Here is a 17366-nt window from a genome sequence, read left to right on the forward strand (position 1 = left end):
CTTTGGGCGTAACTTTGCTGCAAGTGCTGCCTCTTATTCTTCTGACTTTTTGGAGAGCTGAGTCTCCGCTTTCTCCTTTGCTCCACTTCCTGATTCGAGGCCTCGTGACTTCAGGCCAGACACTTACAGTCCAAAGAGAGACTCATGCCACATGCTTTGACTGTCACACTGTTCCTTTGCCAATGTTGTTTGAGTTATAAAAAGGCAGGGCGGACATGCCTTTCCTTAACAGAAAAAAATCTACACAGCTGGAAGGTGGGGCTGGCTAAATCATTGTCCATTACAACGATACTGCCTAGCTGCAGAGCATTCTCACGCTGTACCCTTGCATGGAGCAGGATTGAAAGCGTGACAGGGTCTCTTTGGCTACGTTAAGAACTTTTATCTAGACAGATCCCAGAAGTCTCTGCCAATGAGTGACAGAAGTAAACACTGTTTTTACAGGGACTGTCAAGTTCACTACAGTGGCAATGGCTCACTGGAGACGAGTTTGGCATTGCTTAATAACTGGCGTTTTACCTCCTTTTTAGAAGCACATATTTTCTTGAACTAGAGAAGAGGAAAACACTAGGGCAGTCTCTACTGGCCATGTTCATTCCCACTCTGAACCAGAAAAGAGTTGGGTGTTAATGTAAGCACAAGGAACAGATTATTCAAAAGTGACTAGCGATTTGAGGAGTTACACACTTTAAAGGGGCCCGGTTTTTAAAAAACGCAGAGCACCTCACAGGAAGGCTAAGAAGGTAAATACATTAAAGTTGTAAGGTCCTCAGATACTCCGATAATCAGGCCCTTTTGAAGTAGCAAGTTAGACAATCACCAGCCACTTCAAAAAAAAAAAAAAAATCTGGTCCAGGATTTCCAAGACACTTTCCGTGCCATGAAATTATACTGACAACTTCTTTATACAGGCTCATAACTGGAGACTGGTTAGGATTTCAGTTGGATTTTCCTACTGTACAATCCCTGCCTTTGCCTCCGCAGTCAGGATACTATCATCATCACTAAGTGACACTCAGGAGACGGAGACAATGAAGTCTACAAGGCCTTTTTTTTTTTTTATTCCAAACTGCTGAAGCACAAGTGACTACAGACATCAATTAAGTAGCACAGTAACATCTCCACTATATCAAGCCGCTGTGGTAAGTGCTTCCTTCAATTACATAAGAGATTCTTTTGTAGAACTAGCTGCATGCATTGTACCTGCCTGATTTAAGCTACAAACCTCATGGGGGGGGGGGGGGGGAAGAGAAAGAGAGAGAAACCACAGTGGCTCCCGGCTTGCCCAGCACAGCTTGATTAGCAGGACTTACTCTGCTGAAGATAAGATGTTCCAACTAACCAACCAACATCATATCTTTTCAAGCTGTAGATTCACATTCTGCAGGCTCAAATAACCTTTTAAAAAAAGGTCATTAAAAAAGTAAGTTTCAGGCTTTTAGTTTTTCCATGCACTTTTTAAGTGGAAAGGATAAAGACTCCATACTCTTCGGAAGAGAAGTTCAAGCTTCCACTGTACAGCACAATAGTGCATTGTCATCAGTCCCTGAAGTTCATTTGCTGTGTGCTTAAGTTATGCATTATAATTAAATGTAGAACCACCACGCAAGCTGCCTCCGGGGTGTACCACAAGCCTAAATTAAAGCGCTGTTACATATGCTTGCATAAGTACGTCCCCAGTGAGCCTTCCTGATTAAACCGACTGCCCTATTAGCCCATTCCCTATGAAGTGGGGAAGCACAAAACAGTGCCCTGCAGTTCTCCACTGCTTTGTGACAGCAGCAACAGCTGCAGGGAAAACATCCTGAGCACAAAGCCTCGTAAATAAGACTCCTAAAAATATAAGTGTGGTGTGAATGCACATTGATATTTTCATCATTTCAGTGACTCGGGAGCTTAACTGGTCAGTGATTTTTCATTCACAGTGGGACTACTGCTTTAGCAAACGTTCCCTGTGAAGATGTGCAGTTTCATTGTCATGCCTTTAGTTTCAGTGAGAGCCGTGTGCTGGCCCAAGGGTTAAACCAGAGTAACAAGACCCCCAAGTTTTCCTAGTCTAGAGAATTCTATAGAAGACACTGGCTCGACACAAAATAGAAACAGGCATTTAAACACCGAGTTGGCCAGGTGACAGTAACACCAACAGATGTCACCTTAAATAGACAGTGAAGGAAGAATTTGGTGCTCTGAGTCTTGTTTGCCAGCTGTGATGCACAAGCAAGCCACTTAACCCCTCAGCAGAAGAGTGGGTTTGCTGGACCATGGCGGCTGGGCATGGCATTTGTAAACAAACATTGTCCTCCTATCTTAAAGAATAAGTCGAGGACCACAAACTCATTCCACTTGCTTATGTCAGGGTCTCAGATATGATTAATGTTTTAAGTTGCGCTGCTCCCTAGCCAGAACAAACAATCCTTCATATACACATCCTTATATGGCTTGAAATGTTAACAGTACAAGGTTTACAGGCAGGCCAGAGAATTCAGTCTTAAGGTTTGAGAAGGAGAAATCCAGCAAAAGTTTACTCCAGCTGATTTTCAAAGCTTCCCTTTAACCAGCCTCCTTCAAACTTTACAAATCATCGTTTGTTTTTAAATGTGTGTCACTCAAGAGACTCAATAGCCACAGACTTTGGAATAAGATTCTGGAGAACTGCTACTGTATTCATTCTCTGCCTCACAACACTTTGTACTCAGAGCTCTTTCCATCACAGCATTTTATGGACATTAACGTTCCATAACGCGGGGGGCAAGGAAACTGAGTCACAGACAGATTAAGTGACTGGCCTCGGTCACAAAGCAAGTTCGCCACAGGGCTGGAAACAGAACCCAGATCTCCTGACTGAGTCCATGCTTCATTGGCAAGGTGACATGCCTCCCTCTAAAATGAATAATTATATTATTGCCTAGGGCTGCAGTATTGGCGATGTGGAATACACCACTAAAGAAATAGTATTGCCCGGGTGAAGGAGTGCTGGACAGGACTGGCACAGTTACACTAAACTGGCTCACATGGGCTCTTGAAATTTTCCACACTAAAAATAGCCAATAGCACATGCTGTGCCTTATAAGCCACACAGGAACAGCAGATGATAAAATCTGATGGAGGGGCCTTCAGTCCTCACAGTTGCTAAGAGTAAATTAAGACCACAAGATTGATTAATACAAAGAAGTAGCCATCAGAAAAACTTCAGCCCAGCCCCACTTCAGTGTCAGGGAGTTATAGTTCCCCTAGAAGATCAAAGCATGAGATGGAGCTAGGCATTTGTACCAACCCTTTCTCTGGTTACCCAGGATAGATGTATGGCTTACAGCAGGGGTAATCAATAAGAAGATCCCAGGCCAAATCCGGACCGCCAGATGCTTCTGGACAGCCTGTGAAGTCTTTCTATTTACTTATTATCATTATTGTTATTATTTGTGCATTATTTTTTCTGGAGTATGGACCTTGACCAAAAATAATTTATTACTCCTGGCTTACAGGGACCATCTGTATATTCAAATTCAGGCTAAACACTGAGGGGCAAGAAATCCCAAGCAGGCAGGCAGCACAAAAAACTCGCCAGAGGACAATCAAGGGAAGGATTAGGTGCTAACACAGGCATCTGTAGCATCCTTGGATTCAGGTTGCAACATCACCTTGAATTAAGCGTTCCCTCTGAACCCCAAACTATAGAATCAATTGCAGAATGCCCACCCCCTTCAGGACTCATCTCCCGATCCTGCCTGCCCCTGTTGTTCTAGTACATCCTCCTACATACAGTTAAAGTGAAAAGACATCTCGAGTTGTGAGCTCATAATACACGAGTTGACAATCTATCAAAATTCAGGGGGAGGAAAGGCCTGGGCAGACAAGACCTCAGCCTAGGGGATTTAAAAAAAAATAAATTGTAATCAGATGAACCTCTCAATCTTACCCGAATGTAAAAGAGGTAGAATCAGAATTCAAATCTCTGTGAAGCACCAAAGATTGCTGCTTCACGTACACTTTAATCCGCAAATCTTAGTGCTAGCAGAACAGGGCCGCAAGAGACATTCCCTCACCATTCCTTTACCAAAACCTTGTTAACATGAAGCATGTGGCAAAGCTAACAAGAGTGTTCAGATTGTGAAGAATAATCAACACGTCACAGCACCTTCCATCCAGCAATCAGCATGCTCTGTGAAGAAGAAACCTCCAAACTCTTGAAGTAGGTAAGAATTATCAAACCTATTTTTCAGAGGAAGAAACTGAGGCACAAAGAAGTGAAGGGATTTAGCCTAGTGTGTAACACACTAAACCAGCATCTCTGATCTGGAACTGGACCCTACAGGTACCAGCGCAGACCTGTGTTTAGCAATAAAGCTGGTCCACCTAAAAGCCCTTCTTATCTCATTCGATGTCGCATGCGCCAGGGGCTGATCATATTATATCCCACACCCTTCATCTGCATTTAAATCTGCTACACTAGTATATATGGCTGTAATAAAATGTAATTTCACAGCCGTAGTCATGTTTCAGGAGGATCTCTCTCCATTTGGGAGTTCAGCCTGGTCTACACATAAGTTAGATCAACATCGGTAGGTGCTCAGGAACATGAAAAATTCACACCACTGAGAGCCACAGTTATGCCATCCTAACCTGCAGTGTAGACACAGGTACGTTGATGGGAGAATGCTTCTGTCAACCTAGCTACTGCCACACAGAGAGGTGGATTAACTGCAGTGATGGGAAAACCCCTTCCATCACTGTAGGCAGTGTCTATGCTACAGCGGCATAGCTGCAAGACAGCAGCAGTGCTGCTGTAGCACCCATAGTGTAGACATGGCCCTAGCTGTCAGAGCAGCAGCACTTCTGAATTAGGACCGTGTGAACCATTTTCAGGCCAGAGCAGAGGGGCTCAGAGCAGTTTCTTTAAAGACATCTGAAAAAAGTGAGGGTTTAAAGCAGGGGAGGGCAAACTTTTTGGGCCGAGGGCCACATCTGGGTGGGTAAATTGTAGGCAGGGCTGGGGCAGGGAGTTGGAGTGCGGGAGGGAGAGAGTGTGTGTGTAGTGCGGAGAAATGGGCTCAGGGCAAGGGATTGGGGCAGAAGAGGGGTGCGGGGTGTATGAAGGGGCTCAGGGTAGGGGTTGGGGTGCACAAGGGGTGCGACGGGACTCAGGGAAAGGAGTTGGGGTGCAGAAGAGGTGCAGGCAGGGGGCTCAGGGCAGGGAGTTGGGGGGCAGGGTGCAGGAGGGGTTCGGGCTCCAGCCCAGCGTTGCTTACCTAAAGTGGCTCCGGGGTGGCAACAGCGTGCATCAGGGTCAGAGCAGGCTCCTTGCACGCCTGCCCTGGCCCCATGCTGCGCCACACCGGGAAGCGGCCAGCACTACGTCCCTGCGTGGCCCCTGGAGGCCGGGGGGTGGGTGGGGGGGGAGGCTCCGCACATTGACATACCTCCAGGTACCTCCTCCGAAGTTCCCACTGGCTGCGGTTCCCTGTTCCCAGCCAATGGGAGCTGCGGGGGCGGTGCCTAGAGGCAAGGGCAATGCACAGAGCCCTCTGTCCCCCTCTTCCCCTCCCTCCCCCCGTGCCGCAGGGACGTGGTGCCGACCGCTGTGGGGCCCGCGGCACCATGCGGAGCAGTCCTGCGGCCAGATACAAAGCCCTGAGGGGCCGGATCCGGCCTGTAGTTTGCCCACTCCAGTTTAAAGTGAAGTGTCAGCATAGCCCAAATGCAGTTTTGCTGCAAGTGTCTTTACCAGCTGCAAAACTTACACATATACAAATGGCACCTCATGAACATTAACCCTTTTACCACTTACTTGCTATAGCATGCCCTGCTCGTGTGTGGATGCAACCACATCAGTGAGTGGACTCCTCCAACTATGCAATAACTTCATAGTTCACGCACTTGTTAACATTAACCCCATCATAGCGCCAGGCTTCCTCCTGCTCTACCGATTGTATTACCTTCCTACCCCTTATCAAGGTCCCTATTTCATCCGATCTCATCAGATTGCTTCATTATTTACAACTCCCTCATTCACTCAACTCAGCTGGTGACTCAGAGCCACTCTGGTTGTTATATGAAAGGGAAATATAGATAATTCCTCAGTGCTTTAGCCAGAGCAATTGTGGCAGTTTTTTTTAGGATCACGAGCTCCTTTAACAGGAGTGAATCTGAAAGACACACCCCCCTCCATGACTCCCAACATGTCTGGGCATTAATTTGCCAGCTACTTTGTTTAGCACCTATGTGGAGCACACCTAAAACAAATGTGCTGCAGTGGGTTAGCTGGAATTTTCTCCACTGTTTCTGGTTAACGAAGCCCAGGTCTACACTAGACACTTGGTTTGACATAATGACATCGCTCAGGGGTGTGAAAAATCCACACCCCTAGGCGATGGTTACACTGATCTTAAACCCCGTGTAGACAGCGCTATGTCTGCAGGAGAACTTCTCCCGTTAATATAGCTACCGCCTCTCAGAGGTGGAGTAACTAAGCCAATAGGTCCATCAGCTTAGAGCATCTTCATCAAACCACTATAGCCGGGCAGATGCTGCATTTGTAGGGTAGACTTGCCCTAAGCAAGCTGAGCCCAGACATACGCAAACCATTTCATCTTTGGAGTTCTGCATTCTCTGTAACTTCATTAGGGGGAAAAACCACAAAGAAACTGCTTGAATCCAGAGTACTCCAGTTTTAAGCAGGTGCCCTTGCCTGGGGAATGAAAGTTCCCCCTCAAACTGGAGGGGGCTAGCCCAGCACTGCACCCTCCAAAGGCCTTACTTAGCCTGTGAGTTGGTGCCACCCCTCTGCACAGATTCTTGACCAGCAGATCCAAGTCCAAAAGGCTTCCTCCCCAGCCACTCTTCTATACCAGCTTAGCTTTGGAACAAAGCCATTGTAGAGGCTCCAGATATGGCTGTTCCACCTGTGTCCCTACACAAGATTACTGTGGGCCTTCTGCTGCCTGAAGGGCCTTGGGCTTCTTTATGAGCCCAGACTACATCACAGCAGTGACAGCTAGCTACAGTTTGGTAAGAGATCCCTGCTTGGGACTGGATGCCATGACCACCGCAGTCAATGACTGACAGAGACACATTAGATCACATGGGTTAGCAAGATGTCCCATATTTGAGGGCACAGACCTAAACTATTAAAGCCGAGTGGACACTGCAGAGGATTTGCGCAAAGCTAGCTCCTGATGCTGGGCTGGGGTGAGGGCAATGAGAAAGACAGATTGTCTGAGTGACATTAAATACACATTTCCATACTTTACAAGTTTAAAAAAACCACCACCAAATCACAGCAAGACAGAATTTCCTGGCTAGTTTGTTTTGTAACCGCAGTTCTCTTTTAAGGTCCGTCTCCAGCCAGAGCCTCTAACAGATAAGGCTGTAATTAGGGGCTTGTCTTCACATACAGTGCTTCTCCCGGTCGGCATAGTTAATCCATCTCCCCAAGAGGCAGTACTTGTGTCCTGTCAACATAGTGCAGTCTACATGGATTTTCCACACTCCTGAGCCATGTAACTATACCGATACAAGTCTCTAGTGTAGACCTGGCCTACAGATCACAATTTAACTCCATGTTAAAGTGCTTTGCAAGAGATTAAGGCGATGGCATTGTGCTTGGCACCTAGCAGCTTACACAGGTTAAAAAGCGTTGCTTTACTAGTATTGCTAACAACTCTTTAAGACTGAAACTATTTCTAAAACCCACCACTCATGCAGTTACTTTTGGTGCTTTCATTCAGCCTGGAGAAGAAGAGTCAGTTTCCAGTACCAATGCACTTGGCTTGCTCCTTGCCCCACCTCAGCTCTGCCATTGACTTTGATGGATGCTGGTTCAGGCAGGCACTCAAGGTACTACAATGTTTAGTTTACAAACAGGAGAATGGTTTAAACAAAACTTCTTAAGGAAGTCAAACACGGGTCTATTGTATCAGCTTCCACAAACAGAATGTGGGTCTGCATGGGTACGTACACACTACACCCAACTTTGGAGACCAGACTGTCTCTGCAGTGCACTTTGCCCCTACTGTGCAAATAAAGCCTGAAGAATAAAAGCAAAATAGGAAGAGGAAAGCACACTGCACAACATTCAGGGAGCAGAACACCAGCACAAGATGCTCCCTCACCCTGCACTCAAATGTTGCGAAGAGATGCCGCAGGAGGCCTTCTCACAAGCGGCAGCCTTGCTAGGCAAACAGGTACCTGCAAAGAGCAACTTCAAGAGCTACTTAGCATACGCACTGCACAGCAACAAGTCCTTGACAAACAGCTATTTGAAACAAACAGTCAACTAAGATCCTTCAGAAGAGAAAAGACTAAAAGCGGCACTTTGCTCTCTGAAAGCTGCACTGCAGGAAAGTGCAAAGAGGACATCAACTATGTCAAGTGCTTGTGGAAACGCAAGAGTGCTGTATTCGTGCAGGCTATGAAGAGGAAGCAAATGTCACAGTATCTAACAAAGAGACTGAACAATGGAGAGGATGACAACTTGTAGAGGGAACAGGTTTCTTGCAAGAAGTAATGTTCCCCACTTCAGACATCTAATCACAAGGGGTGGGCTCTGCTGTTATTACTTGTATTATGGTAGCACTACAGGCCTTACCCCAGATTGGGGTCCCGCTGTACTAGGTGCTGTACAGACACATAGTAAGACACTGCCTACCCTGAGACGCTTGCAATCTACGTGGATAAGATGAAGGCAAGGAGAAAAAGCATCATCACACCCATTTTACAGACAGGGAAGTTGAGGCATGAAGCAATTATGCAATTGCCAACGGTCACACAGGAAGTCTGTGGCAGCGCCAGATCTCTTGAATCCCAGGCCCACATGTTAGCCATAAGACCATCCTTTCACCCTGCAGAGTGCTGGACACCCTCACCTCCTGTGAAAGATTACTAGTTACGTTCCAACAAAAAACCAACATCTCAGTGGACAAAGTGCTAGGGAGGGTTGAAAGCCCCAGTGAAGTCCATAGCAGAACTCCCATTTACTTCAATGGGGTCCAGAATTCCAAAGCAAGTATATCACATTTAAAAACATTGTCCCTTTAAGAGAAGGTTTCACAGACACAGTACTGATGGGAATACATTTTCAACTCTTTTTAAGAGGTTCCAGGGACATGCCAAGTTGCTATTTCACAAACAGCACCTATGGAACGCTAGAGACATGCATAAGCAACACATGTGGATCACAAGACTACTGCTATTTATGCATTGGAAATCACATTCATTTCTACTAGAACTTACGTTTCTCAACTGTACAGCCAGGAAGGGCAGCTCAGTACCGGTGGTAGCAGAGGTTAAAGGTAGTCTCATGTCCCACCTGTTCAGATCTGTTCTTTGAGGAACTGTTTGGATCAGTCACCAAAAAGGCAAGTTCAAACCTTGCTAATGGTGATGGCATGGCCCCCTAAAGGAGTACCCATCTTCTATGCACAGCATGAAATTTTGCTGTGCCAGTGAAAAATTAAACAGAACCTTCATAATGGAACATAATAAGGCCTAGGGTTTTGTTTTGTTTTTTTTTTTAAATCATTGTCAAAAACACATGAAAAATAGCATAAGTTTCAGAAGCAACTAGTGATTTGGGGCATCTCAATTTCCAGGCTCCCTGCATGAGACAAGTTAAAAGGGCCTCATTCGTGGTAAGTGCTGAGCACCCACACTGAAAATCTGGATCCTGTCTCAAGACGGGCACCTCACATGACTAGTCACTTGAAATTTTAATTGGCTGTAATACTGAGACGTGTCATAGAATGCTTACCGATAGACCAGCCGTTATTAATAGAAAGTCTAGAAGGTAGTGCTTCAAGTCTAATTATTTCATTAGAAGTGGCGATTGTTAAGAGTTCTTCAGGGTACACACTACAAGCCTGTTTATCCGTGAGTTTTAGAGATGTCAAAAATACCTTGATAAGTAAATTGTCTCAAGTAAATAGGATGAAATTCAATAAAGACAAATGCAAATTACTCCACTTAGGAAGGAACAATCAGTTGCACACATCTAAAATGGGAAACGATTGCCTAGGAAGGAGGACTGCAGAAAGGAGGTCGGGGGGTTATAGTGGACCACAAGCTAAATAGGAGTCAAAAGTGTAACACGCTTGGAAAAAAAGAAAACGTCATTCTGGGATGTATTAGCAGGAGTGTTGTAAGCAAGACATGAGAAGTAATTCTTCCGCTCTACTCCACACTGATTAGGTCTCAACTGGAGTATTGTGTCCAGTTCTGGGCGCCACATTTCGGGTAAGATATGGACAAACTGGAGAAAGTCCAGAGAAAAGCAACACAAATTATTAAAGGTCTAGAAAACATGACCTATGAGGGAACATTGAAAAAACTCGGTTTTAGTCTGGAGAAGAGAAGACTGAGAGGAGACATGATAACAGTTTTCAAGTACATGAAAGGTTGCTACAAGGAGGAGGGAGAAAAATTGTTCTCCTTAACATCTGAAGATAGGACACAAAGCAATGGGCTTACATTGCAGCAAGGGAGATTTAAGCTGAACATTAGTAGAAACTTCCTAACTGTCAGGGTGGTTAAGCAGTGGAATAAATTGCCTAGGTAGGTTGCAGAATCTCCATCATTGGAGATTTTTAAGAACAGGTTAGACAAATATCTGTCAGGCACGGTCTAGATCAGTAGTTCTCAACCTACTTATCATTGTGGGCCGCAGTGCCTCGTTAAACCCTGTGACAAACCTCTGTGTCCAGCAACCCCTGCCCAGAGACCCCTCCAAAGAGCGGGGCCAGGAGCAAAGCCCCAAGCACGGGACCAGGATCCTGCCACATCTGTGTGCTAATTGGGCCGCATGTGGCCAGCAGGTTGAGAAGCACTGATCTAGATAATACTTAATCCTGCCTTGAGTGCAGGGGTCTGGACTAGAAGACCTCTCGAGGTCCCTTCCAGTCCTATGATTCCATAAGAAGGAACCATTACAGAGTTGAAATCTTTGTGATGCAACAAATACCTACAGAATCAAAATGTTAAAGTAAAAACGGTGTCCAGAAAGGCTTGGGACTGATTCTTTTACATCTTTTGCCCAGAACTCAGCACAATGGAGCTCTAGGTTTTCACTGGAACAACAGCTATATTGTAGTAGAGCCAACAGGCCAAGGTCTTATTGTGCCAGACGCTGTACAAACACAGTAAACAGTCCCAGCCTGCAGAAGCTTATCCAATCAAACCGGCCACCTGGAGCAAACACCAGAAACAGAAAGGACATGGAGTCTGAGATCTCCTTCAACTCATCAAAGCCAAAGGAGAGGCATAGCATTGGCAATGGTGATTGGTTGGGAGGAAGCCTGCCCTGATGTTACCTGTGCTAAGATTACAGATTTCAGTCTCCAGGGCTGCCATCTTGACCCATTCCTAAGTTTCAGAATCATGTGAGAATTTTTAAAAGCATGACGAAGAAACGCATCAATAGTGCTCAATAACACACACAGGAAATGAAAACTGCTCTTCACCTATCTAGGCACTGAGAGGGTTGGTGTCGGGATAGGAAGTGGTATCTTGAAATCTGCAGACTGGAGTAGATGATAGTGAGGAGCTTCAGCAATTTCCTGTAATATCATTGGGAGATCTTGCTGTGATATGGTTAGGTATCATTGTGGGCCAGGGCCTGTATGGAATTCCCTGGGAGAGGGTGACCAGAGCCCTCCAGGAACTAAGAACAGTGCGGGGTGATTTAGGCAAATTCACTCAGGTTGTAACACCTCCAGAGAAGCACCACCCACTGGAAAGGCTCACATATGCTAGAGTCAAACTAGATTCTCCAGAGACAGGACTTTTGGATAAATAGCCTAAATTTAATCTGCTTCAGGGCCTCTCTTCTGATCCAGCCAACAAGCAGAACCTTCTGCAGGGTGTCCCCACAATCTGTAGGGAAGGGGTGGAAGGACCAATGCCTGCCAGAGGTTGGAACTGGGCTGAAAAGGATCATAGTAACCTAATCGCAGAACCATGGACAGAACTAAGGGCCGGTCTACACTTAAAAGTTAGGTCAACACAGCAACGGCGCTCAGGGGAGTGAAAAATTCACAATCCTGAGTGCTGTAGCTATGCCATCCTCACCCCAGATGATGCAGACCAATGGTTCTCAAACTGTGGGTCAGGACCCCAAAGTAGGTTGCGACCCCGTTTTAATGGGGTCACCAGGGCTGACAAACTGCTGGGGCCCGGGGCCAGAATCAATATCTGAGCCCCATCGCCCAGGGCCAAAACCCAAGCCCTGCCACTCCAGTCAAAGCCAAGACCCAAGGGCTTCAGCCCTGGGTTACAGGCCCCCTGCCTGGGGCAGAGGCCCTTGGGCTTCAGTTCTGGCCCCACCAGGCTTTGGAATACCGCCCCCCATCCCCGGGGCAGCAGGGCTTGGGTGGGCTCACGCTTCAGTTCCCCCTCATGGGGTCATGTAGTAATTTTTGTTGTCAGAAGGGGGTCACGGTGCCATGACGTTTGAGAACCCCTGAAGCAGACACAGCTAGGTCGATTTAATTGCCGCTCGGAGAGGTGGACTACCTGCAGCGATGGAAAAAGCCTTTCCGTTGCAACAGGAAACATACGTTACGGGCATTACAGAGACATAGCTGCAGCATCCATCATGTAGACATGTCCTTGGAACTCCCAGCTCTTAATCCCTTGCTCTAAACTGCCCAAATGCATTCTCTACTGAGGAAAAGGCAGACTGTCTCCTGGAGCAACCCTGCCATGCCCCAGCAGGTCATATGCTTTCTTTCCCATTTCACTCTACAAGCTTGCATGGCTGTAACTCTGTAGATCATTCACAGACACAAAACAAACAGGAGAAATGTGAAGTTAGCATCTCTTGCTACCACCTTCCTCAGCAACAAGTCCTTTCCTTTCCCCTGAGACAAAGTTCACAGCTTTCTGATAACACCTAGCAGGTGTTAGAACGGCAGCATAAAGTCAGACGAGCCCAAGAAACATTGAAAGTCAAACCATACAAGTTACTTTCATTCAGCTGTCCTTGACTCTTCCTTAACAATATGGTCTATGGTGCAGCACACCTATCCTTTGCTATTTCATATCACTATGGATTGGTTGGTGTGAAGATTTCCTGTGGAGGGAAGGGTGGGAAGAGACTCCCCAATTACACATCCTACAGATACCGTGTCTTCTCTACTGAGAAGGGCAGCGGCTTCCTACACTTTGCAAAACTGCCATGAACGTTTACCATTCCAGGCACAAATCTACTTGTTCAAAGCTCATGACGACACTGGAAAAAACTTCAGTTCATATTTTTACTTGGGAGTTGAAAGAAACATGGCAAGCAGGCTAATAAAATACTGCTGGATTGTGCTTCAATATAATTCCTCTCTTGCTCACTGCATCCTCTAGCTACATATTGGCCTTATAAGCAGGTAAAGGTTGTACCAGTGTGAGAAGAGTCAGGTAATTATAGTTTGTTTACTCTCTGGTAGTGCCTAGAGGGCCCCATTATGCTGGGTGCTGTACAAACGAGACAGGCTGGTCTGCACTAGTAAAATCCACACCTAACACTTCTGTCGACCCTCACTTTCTTTTTCAAGCTGTTGCAACACGGCTCCCAACCGACATGAAATCACATCCAGCCCTGACTCTCACAGGACTCTTGGTCTGTACAACAATGTGTTTCTGAGAGTCTACAGCTAGTATTTCCTCAACAAAACATGAAGAGCTAGGACTTCAGTGGAGTTAACTACTGTCTTTAAACTGGCTTAACACACACAGACACTGAGAAATTAAAGATTCCCTCTGTATATTACAGAAATAGATCTACATAGTGGCAGGAAACTCTGAATCCAGTATCTAAGACAGCTATGGCATGTTGCACCTCAACTGATTCTCATCTACCTACCTACCAATTTTACAGATCGGAGACAAATGTAGTTTACACCACAGCATTCCAGTTGCCTTTTAACAAATTGTAGTAGCTCTTCAATGATTTAAAACAAAAACCCACACTATTATTTACTCACATATGAATCAGTTTTCAAGGAGACCAGAGGGTAAATCTTGACTAATGAATCCAATGGGAATTTTACCATCGAATTCAATGGGGTCAGGATTTCATCCCCAATTTCTTTTGGCCATGCTCAGTTTAAAGGAGGTTGTTTTTTGGCTTTCAGTGGGAAGTATCTCCATGTGCTCTGGCCTAGTACACCTCTCATTTGATTTGTGCAAACTGCAAGTCTGAGCAGGGAAGACTTGCTTCTTTTTCTTAAAGGAGCAAACCCAAAAGCCATTGGTCAACAGCCATCAATGAAGCCACGCTAAGCAAGTCCCCACTGGGATTGCACACTGATTCCTTTGCCTAATGTAAGCATCAACAAGCCAGACAGAGTGGGTTAGAAAGCTGTGTCACATCTACAAGAGCAGCAGGTACATGCCTGCACAGTCACTCATCTTCCCTAAATAAGGCTGCACTCAACCAGGAGACCCAGATGCACTCCTTTTCAGGTTGAAACAAGTACAGGGAGCTGATCTGGCATCAAAGGAGCCCGAGCCAAATGCACAGACTTGGCAAGGAGAAGAGGAGTGACGTTCCTGAAGTTACCATTTAACACCAGCCCCTGCTCAGGAGCAGGAAAGGGGTGACCTACACCAGTTGTTCAGAACAAGGGAACAAACTACTAAGCCCTCTGCTAGCTAGGCCTGCCGTGGCGCTCAGGTTGCTTGCAGCGTGCTACCTGTTCAGTCTGGGTATATATGACCTTTGAAAGAGTAAACCTATAGCCGGCGGGAGGCCCGGGAGAGTACTCTTTTCTATATGAGGGTGAGTGACCTTGGGAAAAAGGAGTTCAGGCCATTTCTCTGAAAATCCCAACAGGTGAGGGGTCAAGAAAGCACCCTGATGCCATCTAGCTCCCAGAGATCAAGACAGGGACTGGACTGTAAGGGGAGGCTCTCTCATCCTAATCTTTTAAAGAGGCATTGCCAGCCCCTTTCACGGACACAGGTATGCAATCCCACACAGAAGGTGCATAAATAGCAAGGGTCAGGGAGTCACCATACATACAGCCTGTTGGGGAGGGGGGGGCTTTCCAAACCTGACACCAACCTCATCCTCTTAGAGTGAAATAAAGACAGTTAATAATACACCCTCAGTATAACAATGCCAGACTCACCGATAACCCAGCTGCCTGGGTGGGAAACTTACACCATGCAATTAACTCTCAGCACCCGTACACCATGCAATCATGCTACCTCCTGCCCCATTTACAGTGGCAAAGCCAAAACTGCTGCAAATAGTCCAGAAAAGGAAAAGCCCCCACACGGACAGAGGGGAATGGGAACAACCAGGCATCACCCATTCCCCTCCCTTACAGTATGTACATGGGGGAGACTAGGAACAGGGGTACAATGGGGAAAAAGAGCTACTTAATGCCCCTTATAGGCACCATGCTGGCCAGTAAGGGCCGATCGCACCCCAGCCAAGGAGCAGCTGGGGGAAAAGTTGCCAAAACCAACAGGGGACACATTAGCAATACGCCAGAGACCCTGGAGCTCCAGGGGGCTGCACTCCCACGAGTGGGGAGACATGCAGCAGAATCCGACAGTATGTCGGGGGGAGGGGTCCCCAGTGGGCAGCAGGGAAGGGGTGACCCTGGGCAGGGCGGAGGGGGCGGCCTGGCAGCACACGGGGCAGCAAGTAGCTAGCAGCACACGGGAAAGGGGGGACCCCGGGCCAAGGGGGCTGCCTGGCAGCACACGGGGCAGCAGGGAAGGGGTGACCCTGGGCAGGGCGGAGGGGGCGGCCTGGCAGCACACGGGGCAGCAAGTAGCTGGCAGCACACGGGAAAGGGGGGACCCCGGGCCAAGGGGGGCTGCCTGGCAGCACACGGGGCAGCAGGGAAGGGGTGACCCCGGACGGAGGGGGTGGGTCTAGACTGGCAGCTCCCAGCTGCGGGTGACCTCAGGGCTGGGGGGGGAGGGGCTGACCGGCAGCACACGGGGAAAGGGGGACCCCAGGCCGGGGGGAGGGGGGGCGGGGCGGAGAACCTGACCGGCAGCAGGGGCGGGGGCCTCCCGCTCGAGAGCTGACAGCTGCCCTCCCACGCCGGCGCCCGCCCGTCACCGCTCAGCCCGAACCATTTGGCGGCTGAGCCCCCGCAGCTCCAAGCCCGGCCCGCTGCACCGCACGGGGAGCCCGGCCCGGCCCGGCCCGGCCCGGCCCATCATCACCCGGAGAACGCGGCGGCGCGGCCCGGCCCCGCTACTCACGATCCGTCCGGTGCTCGCCGCCCCCGGTGCAGAGCCCTAGTGCGCACCGTGCCCAGCCCCCCCCCGGCCGCTCCCCGCGAGCCGCGCTGTCCCCACGTGCTGCCCGAGCGGGCCCTTCGCGAACACTGAGACATTCAACCGACACCCGACGGCCCGCACGCCCCGCCCCGCCACGCCCCCTGCGCGAGACAGCCACAGCTCGCGAGAGCGGCCCGCCGGCGAGCTCCTCGCCTGCCCCGACTGCGCGGGCCGCCGAGGCAACTGCGCATGCGCCTTTCCAACCCACCTCGCCCGCCCCCAGGGTACAGCGGAGAGGGGCGGGAGAGCACGTGGGGGAAGCCTAAGGTCCTGCCCCCTCCGCCCCCCCCGCCCCTCCTCCTCCCCCGCCCCGGATCCTGCCCCCTCCGCCCCCCCGCCCCTCCTCCTCCCCCGCCCCGGATCCTTCCCGCTCCGCTCCGCTCCCCCCGCCCCTTCCCCCCCCAGCCCCGGATCCTGCCCCCTCCGCCCCCTTCCGCCCCTCCTCCTCCCCCGCCCTGGATCCTGCCCCCTCCGCCCCCCCCGCCCCTCTTCCTCCCCCGCCCTGGATCCTGCCCCCTCCGCCCCCCCCGCCCCTCCTCCTCCCCCGCCCCGGATCCTGCCCCCTCCGCCCCCGATCCTTCCCGCTCCGCCCCCCCCGCCCCGGATCCTTCCCGCTCCGCTCCCCCCGCCCCCTTCCCCCCCAGCCCCGGATCCTGCCCCCTCCGCCCCCCCTCCCGCCCCTCCTCCTCCCCCGCCCGGATCCTGCCCCCCTCCGCCCCCCCCCCCGCCCCGGATCCTTCCCGCTCCGCTCCGCTCCCCCCGCCCCTCCCCCCCAGCCCCGGATCCTGCCCCCTCCGCCCCCTTCCCCCCCAGCCCCGGATCCTGCCCCCTCCGCCCCCCCCGCCCCTCTTCCTCCCCTGCCCCCTCCGCCCCCCCCGCCCCTCCTCCTCCCCCGCCCTGGATCCTGCCCCCTCCGCCCCCCCTGCCCCAGATCCTTCCCGCTCCGCCCCCCCCGCCCCTCTTCCCCCCCCAGCCCCGGATCCTTCCCGCTCCGCTCCCCCCGCCCCCTTCCCCCCCAGCCCCGGATCCTGCCCCCCCCGCCCCTCTTCCTCCCCCGCCCCGGATCCTTCCCGCTCCGCTCC

At 49.8% G+C, this 17366-nt stretch overlaps 1 protein-coding gene across 1 annotated transcript in view; it reads right to left on the minus strand.

Moving 5' to 3' along the window:
• The window catches only part of AKAP1 (A-kinase anchoring protein 1), a 41297-nt gene extending 24942 nt beyond the window's left edge, over nucleotides 1-16355 (minus strand). The window contains 1 exon segment of the mRNA XM_038375895.2: nucleotides 16207-16355. The gene's annotated coding sequence lies outside the window, so the exon portion shown is untranslated.
• Nucleotides 16356-17366: the final 1011 nt, after the last annotated feature.

Source organism: Dermochelys coriacea, chromosome 17 (genome assembly GCF_009764565.3).
Source record: "Dermochelys coriacea isolate rDerCor1 chromosome 17, rDerCor1.pri.v4, whole genome shotgun sequence".
In the NCBI taxonomy this organism is placed as follows: domain Eukaryota; kingdom Metazoa; phylum Chordata; order Testudines; family Dermochelyidae; genus Dermochelys; species Dermochelys coriacea.